Source organism: Linepithema humile, chromosome 1 (assembly GCF_040581485.1).
Source record: "Linepithema humile isolate Giens D197 chromosome 1, Lhum_UNIL_v1.0, whole genome shotgun sequence".
In the NCBI taxonomy this organism is placed as follows: domain Eukaryota; kingdom Metazoa; phylum Arthropoda; class Insecta; order Hymenoptera; family Formicidae; genus Linepithema; species Linepithema humile.
In genome coordinates this window covers 21,485,642-21,493,154 of record NC_090128.1, presented here as the reverse complement: position 1 = coordinate 21,493,154, position 7,513 = coordinate 21,485,642, and the positions used below count along the sequence as shown (strand labels likewise).

Genomic DNA, 7,513 nt, shown 5'->3' with positions numbered 1-7,513 from the left:
TAAGTAAATTTTCTGCAGTATTTGCAACAACTATTGTTATAAGTATAACAATATTTTAAAAAATAACAAAATTAAAAAAAAATTTTTTTTTAATTTATGAACATTAATGCCGTCTTCGAACTTAAAAAAATTCCAAACATGACATTAAATGTTTAATGTTATTTTTGTTTAACGACTAAATTAAGCTGGTTGAAGTTTGGAACGTTCCTGGAACGATTTTTTAAAAATAATTTGTCGCTCTTGTCCTTTTGCAGGGAGAAAGTTTTGAGACCCACAAACAAAGTACAAAAGAGACCGATCCGATACATGCGTCGGAAGACACCCTTATACCCGAAAAACCACCCCCAAAATTACTTAAACAATTCTAGCCAAGCTAAAAATGACTTGTCGCTCTTTTCCTTCTGCACAGAGAAAGTTCCGAAGCCCTCACACAACATGCAAAAGAGACCGATTTGATACATGCGTCGGAAGACACCCTTATACTCAAAAAACCACCCCAGAGCGTCTAAAAAATCCTCGCATAACAAAAAATAACTTGTCGCTCTTCTCCTTTAGCATAGAGAAAGTTCTGAGGCCCTCACATAACATACATAATAGACCGATCCGATACATGCGTCGGAAGACACCCTTATACCCAAAAAACCACCCCCAAAATCACTTAAACAATTCTAGCCAAGCTAAAAATGACTTGTCGCTCTTTTCCTTCTGCACAGAGAAAGTTCCGAGGCTCTCACACGACATGCAAAAAAGACCGATTCGATACATGCGTCGGAAGACACCCTTATACCCGAAAAACCACCCCCAAAATCACTTCAATGATTCTCGCCAAGTTAAGGGTGTCTTCCGACGCATGTATCAAATCGGTCTCTTTTGCATGTCGTGTGAGGGCTTTGGAACTTTCTCCATGCAGAAGGAAAAGAGCGACATGTCATTTTTAGCTTGGCTAGAATGGTTTAAGTGATTTTGGGGGTAGTTTTTCGGGTATAAGGGTGTCTTCCGACGCATGTATCAAATCGGTCTTTTTTGCATGTCGTGTGAGGGCCTCGGAACTTTCTCCGTGCAGAAGGAAAAGAGCAACAAGTCATTTTTAGCTTGGCTAGAATGGTTTAAGTGATTTTGGGGGTGGTTTTTCGGGTATAAGGGTGTCTTCCGACGCATGTATTGAATCGGTCTCTTTTGCATGTCGTGTGAGGGCTTCGGAACTTTCTCCATGCAGAAGGAAAAGAGCGACAAGTCATTTTTAGCTTGGCTAGAATGGTTTAAGTGATTTTGGGGGTGGTTTTTCGGGTATAAGGGTGTCTTCCGACGCATGTATCGAATCGGTCTTTTTTGCATGTCGTGTGAGAGCCTCGGAACTTTCTCTGTGCAGAAGGAAAAGAGCGACAAGTCATTTTTAGCTTGGCTAGAATTGTTTAAGTGATTTTGGGGGTGGTTTTTCGGGTATAAGGGTGTCTTCCGACGCATGTATCGAATCGGTCTCTTTTGTACTTTGTTCGTGGGTCTCAAAACTTCCTCCCTGCAAAAGGACAAGAGCGACAAATCATTTTTTAAAAATCGTTCCAGGAACGTTCCAAACTTCAACCAGCTCTAAATTATTCATCTTCTTGTATTCATGGTATAAATAGTAATCAGAAACGCTATCGAATTACCCGCGTTCGTTCTAATTAAATGGTCATTAATTATTTACAACGTTAGTTACGGCGGAGCGTGTTATGGATTCTTGGCGAGTATATGATTAGGCACGACCCCCATGACCATTCATGTATTAGGTGTTGATCGTATGCGCGTACTTATAACAGTTATTATGAACGCCGTAAAGCTTAAGTGGGACACCGAAAACGGACTTCCGATATCATTTTGTTAATGAGACCATTGGAATCATTCTAATTTATCACATGCTCACTCTGCAGATAAAAGAAACACTGCAACTTAAACATTTTAGAAAATAAATACAAAATTGTATTTTATACACAAAGTGTGTTATATTGCAGGAATCAGAGAAAATCGAAGAAAAGCCAAAGAGAAGCAGAAAAGCTAATTATTTATGCAGGATTATAAACAGTTTGCTGTAATCCTGTTCTTCAGAGTTTGCGCAAAAATATATCTATATCTTAAAAGAAAAATAACACGTATATATATTTAACACGTACCTATTTTGTAATTTTTGAACTATATTAAATTCTTCAAATTAAAAAGCACAGATTTAGCAATAAAAAAACAAGTTGATCTAGTAAAAAATTCTGAACTAATTTTTGCCTAAATAAAATAATAAAACTAAAACAATAAATTTAGATATAATTATAAAATTTTTAATAACTTAAACGTTTGAATGTCGTGGCATGCCAATTCGACTCGTCTATATGCTGTAATAAGATAAATCGTAAACGCTTCTCTTACGTGAAATTGTGACTAATGCGTCACAATCTAGCTACCATTAAAACGGTACAACATTAGATAATATTCCAAGACAAATCGACCAAGGAACGATCCAACTCTCACTCACTCAGTTCGTATCATTCCATAATATGTTATCTTGTTTATTGTGTGAGTTTAGTTAAATATTATATCCAATCGTGCACCAACACATACGAACATGATTACATAAGTTGCGCGATAATTCGCAACGATTTCCCAATGTTTCTCAAGATAAATTATTTTAAAGAAAAATTATTTTATCGTATTGCTTGTCGATGAGAGTGTTCTTATCTATCAGGCATTACAGCGCTTGGAAAAATGCAAGGAAAAAAACCTGCAAGGATGTAAAAACGCCCCTGACTTCAGTTTAGTACGTCTTATCTGGGACGCCGTAAAATTTTTACCCTATGCGTTCGATGCCGGCGTTATCACCGGCAAATATACGAGCAGCAACTATTCCGTCAGTGTACCTAATCCTCGTAATTACAGTCTGCGCCGTAGGATAAAACGATGCGTAAGAATCTATCGAGGTACCGATCACGCCGTGGCGTCATTATGTGGAACGGCTGCGATATTGCGGTACAGTTACCTTGACACGCGGAGAAGCATATCCTTGCGGTGTGCGTGAATCGAGGATGAAAACGGGGGCGCTTCGTGAATGCGCGTCGACACATTTCTAGACTGATGTACAGCACATGAAAACATAAATTGAATGCAATGTTATGCGGGATATATCCATTAAATTATTGATTAAGCCGATTAAATAGTATTGGTTGATTATTATGTGTTGTATACCGCGCATTCTAGATATATAAATCAGCAAACAACGATGAAGGTAATGTAAGGCAAAAAAGATACACATCATAAGAGATAGAGAAAAGAACTTGTAAGTAGAAATTCAGGATATCGTCGGATATTAGGCGAATGGGAGTATGTCTCTGGAGAAAAAAAATTAACTGTCATATAACTTTTCAGTTCAGCGCTACATGTACAATTCATACTCTAAGCCAATAAATGACAAAGCACAAATAAAATATTTGCCATAAGTGCTCGTTATGAATTCACGTTGTCTCGGTACTTTATACCTCGTTTAAATAAACCGTCCAGCGATTGAGTTTATCTAGAACACAGATGTTGCTATCTACAGAACATATTTTATATGCGCTAAGTAATACTATGTTGATATACTTGATTATTCACAATATGCATTATAAAGTTTGCAATATCATTTATAAATTCGAAAAAAGATGAATAAAGCCATTCGTTCAGTATCAATGGTAGCTAATCTTTTCTTGTCAAGTGTGTAAGATGTATAAAATACAAAATACAATCTATTATTTCTTAATTTTGGCAACATAAAAGTTCAACTAAATGTCTAATCTGATTTTATTGCGCAAAATAATGCTAGTTTAAAAATCTCATACGTTTTCCAATATCCCCGTCAATATTCCGATTTCCTTTCAATGCGATTATATTTTTCACTTTGTTTCACGAAGTATAATACTTGACAGGCAAATAGTTTTTATCGAAAGTATTTTTTTATCCAATGATATCGACAACTCGAGCAGCAACGCATATCGACGTACCAAGATGTAACGTAAAATAAGCGGAAATGAAACAAAGATAATCGCGCGAGCGAATAAGAAATCGAACGAAGTAAGACGAACCTGGAATCAAAGCAAGATTCAATCTCTATGGATGAATTCACCGTGAAACGTCGTGATTCCCCGTCGCGATTCACCACGTAAGCGTTTTCATACAGTCTTCTTATCTTCGCTCTGTTTTCTAACATCTGTGCTCGCATTTTCCTCTCCTTGAATTCTATTTCGTACATTGTAAACCTTGTAATATTTTATTGCTCATAATATTTTATTGCTTAGCAAACCTGTATATATAAGTATGTATATATGTATATATTCTTATATATTTAGTGATTTTCATATCTGATATTACAATTGCATTACAATAGAATATACCGTTGTAAGAAAATAAAGGTTTTCGATTCTTGATTTAAATATCGTCTGTAGATGCGGCACACTGCATCGGCCGTGTGTTGGTGCTCCTATCTCTAAGCTTGGTTATTACTGAAACTACTGTAATCAGTGCTAATATGCGGCCGGTCTCGGTACTATAAGAATTAACAATTTCCGCTAACCTAGGGCTCTCAGTGCTGACTTTGCGCGCGCTGTAACCAGCACCGTGTAGTAACTCAATAAAGTCGTAAATACTAAACTGGATAAAAAACAGTGATACGTGGAAGAAGCTATTTATTGCGATAATTATTTACGGCGCAGACGCCCGCACGATCTAGGAAGTGCAGGATTAAATTTTTATATCTCAATAAACCGCAATAAGTATAATATAAGAAAATTATGTATCGCATTCTTATAGACGCTATAAAATTATTTTATCAACAACTTCAGTTTTAAATGTAATCTAAGAAATTGTAAAATTATAAACCAATTATAATATTGTATAATATTATAATATATTTATATAATGTGTATACAAATATTAGAAATGCTAGTTTAACAGTATCAGATATTACATAGACTGCTTTACTTAAGACGACCACTACATGAAGAATTGTCTTTTAATTCTTATATACTCTTCAAGAGCGCATTTGTCTTTGTCGAAAACAAAAGGTACAAAATAATATATTTTAGCCAAAAACAAGGTGTCCTAATATGAACACTGCGAATTTTTTTTCCAATACTCGATTAAGATCAAAATCCCGTTTTTTAATAAGACTTCGTTTTTATCTTTAATTCGTGCATAAATAACATCATAATTACTATAAATATATGTAGAAAGACAAATCTTATAAAATTTAAATTAGACATCAACCCGTATCACTCGTCGCCCGTATTACGTGCTGAATAATACTGCTCGTTTGCACTCTATCTGACCGTCTGGTTGTCTACTTGTATAGCTGCCGTTTAAAGACCTCATATAATGTATCTCCTCTCAACCGCAAGAAACTGGATGGAATCTGTTCGTGGACTAGCGACACCAACGGTATTCGTTGCCCACAACCACGAACATCGTTCCACTCGATGACATCGAGCTTGCCAAGTTACAAATATAAGCGTGCAGAACACTTTACCCTAGATACATTTATATGCACGCCCCTTGGAATTTAAATACGTTAAACAATTGAAACAATGACTGGAACAACAAAATATAGGTTGTTGCATACAAATATATGATTAAAGAATCATATTGTATATTAATATATAATTAAGTTCAATTAAATTTAATCATATAAATAGTATAAATTTTCTTATAAGTAAATATTTTAAAAAATGATATAATTATTCAGAGTGACGTTTTATAAGCAAAAAAAGTTTGTCAGAAGTGGGATTCGAACCCACGCCCACAGAAGTGGACTGCGACCTGAACGCAGCGCCTTAGACCGCTCGGCCATCCTGACATAGCAATCTACTTCGTGTAGAGCGCAGAAATACTTGTATACAATTTTAAATATAGAATATATTTTTAATTCATCTATAAATTATTATTTTGACCTATTGTTATATAAGAACAATATTATAAACAAATAAATAAAATATTCATTAATAGTAATGTAGATTCTAATATATTTTTTAAATTAATGTATATAGTATAAAATATTATGCATAATTTTAATGTACTAATTTTAATAATAATTTATTGCAATATTAATGAACATTGTTATAATGTATGTATATAGAGAATTTTATATCAAAAAGTAAATTTTTACAAAAATAGAAAATAGAAAAAATAATTAGATAAAAATTATAAATTTAGAAAAATTATATAGTTAATTTTAATTCTAGCTCATAATTATTATTAAAAAGTGGTCTGAGAATGACTTTCTAATATTTTTGTATGTTTGAAATATAATATGAACACACGATATAACATGCACCAAACGATAGTGTCGTTTATCGGCAATATTGAAAAATGGATATGGCTATGCAGTTCCAACTATAAAATAAACATAGATAGCAGTACTACATAGATTGGTAAGCGTCCCAAAAGAAACGTCGAGACAGCTGCTTTAAGATTTCTTTCTATTATTACTGTAAAATATAAACTGCATTATTGCCTTATACAAATATTTATAATTAATATATGAATTACCTACAAACAGAAACATTTAAAACAAGATTTAAACGCGATCTGCTTTACTGACTATAGATATGCAGTTTCAACCAAAACGTCGGTCACTAGAAAATCATCGACAATGCCTTTGCAATCGACGAAGAAAGCTTTTTCCGTGTGTATGTATTGACTTTCACTTAAGCGTATGCAGGCATTATTCTATTTGCGTTCCGCATTATTAACACGTAAGTTTCGTAATGTAATATATGTAGAATGTGCTAGATAATTAAAGTAGAGAGAGTATTATTATACTTTTTTCTTTCTAAAAAACTGATAGTTTCGCAATCAGACAAATAAGAATTTTTTACATCCTTGATATAATGATACATAAATTTTTATCATTAAATAAACAATTTATATTTAGATTTTGTAATGAAAAATTGCATATATTTGATCACTGATCTTTAGATATCATCGATCTTATAATCATGTATATATTGCGTGTGAAATATAACTGATAATTTCCTCAAGCACTTATCATTACGTTATAAATTCCTGTTGACATATGATATCTATTTTCTTCGTGACCCCAATGTCAGTTAAAGTTATGACTGTCATTCATTTTAGATGCTTTACGACTCAGACAACACGCACATCTTAAAGGCATCTGAAAGATGTCCAAAAGACTTCATTTTCTTTCTGCCATCTTTTAGATGTCTTTTAGATATCTTCAAGACATGCATGTTGTCTGGAAAATTAAATGGCATTCTCTAATAAATAAAAAATATATATATGTATAAGAACATTAATATTATTTTTTATATTACATTAATTTTTAAATAATCAACTTTCTTTTATTAGGTATTTATATCTCATTTGAGAATACGATTCAAATTGGCTTAAGAATCCATCCTTAAAATTAAGGTGGAGTGTTTCTCTTTCACCTAAATATCACTTTAATAAGCGCTCGTTAAGCCGAAGGCATCGGCGACTTGAAAGAGAGAGATTGCCC

At 33.5% G+C, this 7,513-nt stretch overlaps 1 non-coding gene across 1 annotated transcript; it reads right to left on the bottom strand.

Annotated features, from left to right (window-relative positions):
* Positions 1 to 5,764: 5,764 nt before the first annotated feature.
* TRNAL-CAG (transfer RNA leucine (anticodon CAG)) lies at positions 5,765 to 5,848 on the bottom strand. The gene has a single exon. It is a non-coding gene; the product is annotated as a tRNA-Leu (tRNA).
* Between the last annotated feature and the right edge of the window lie 1,665 nt (positions 5,849 to 7,513).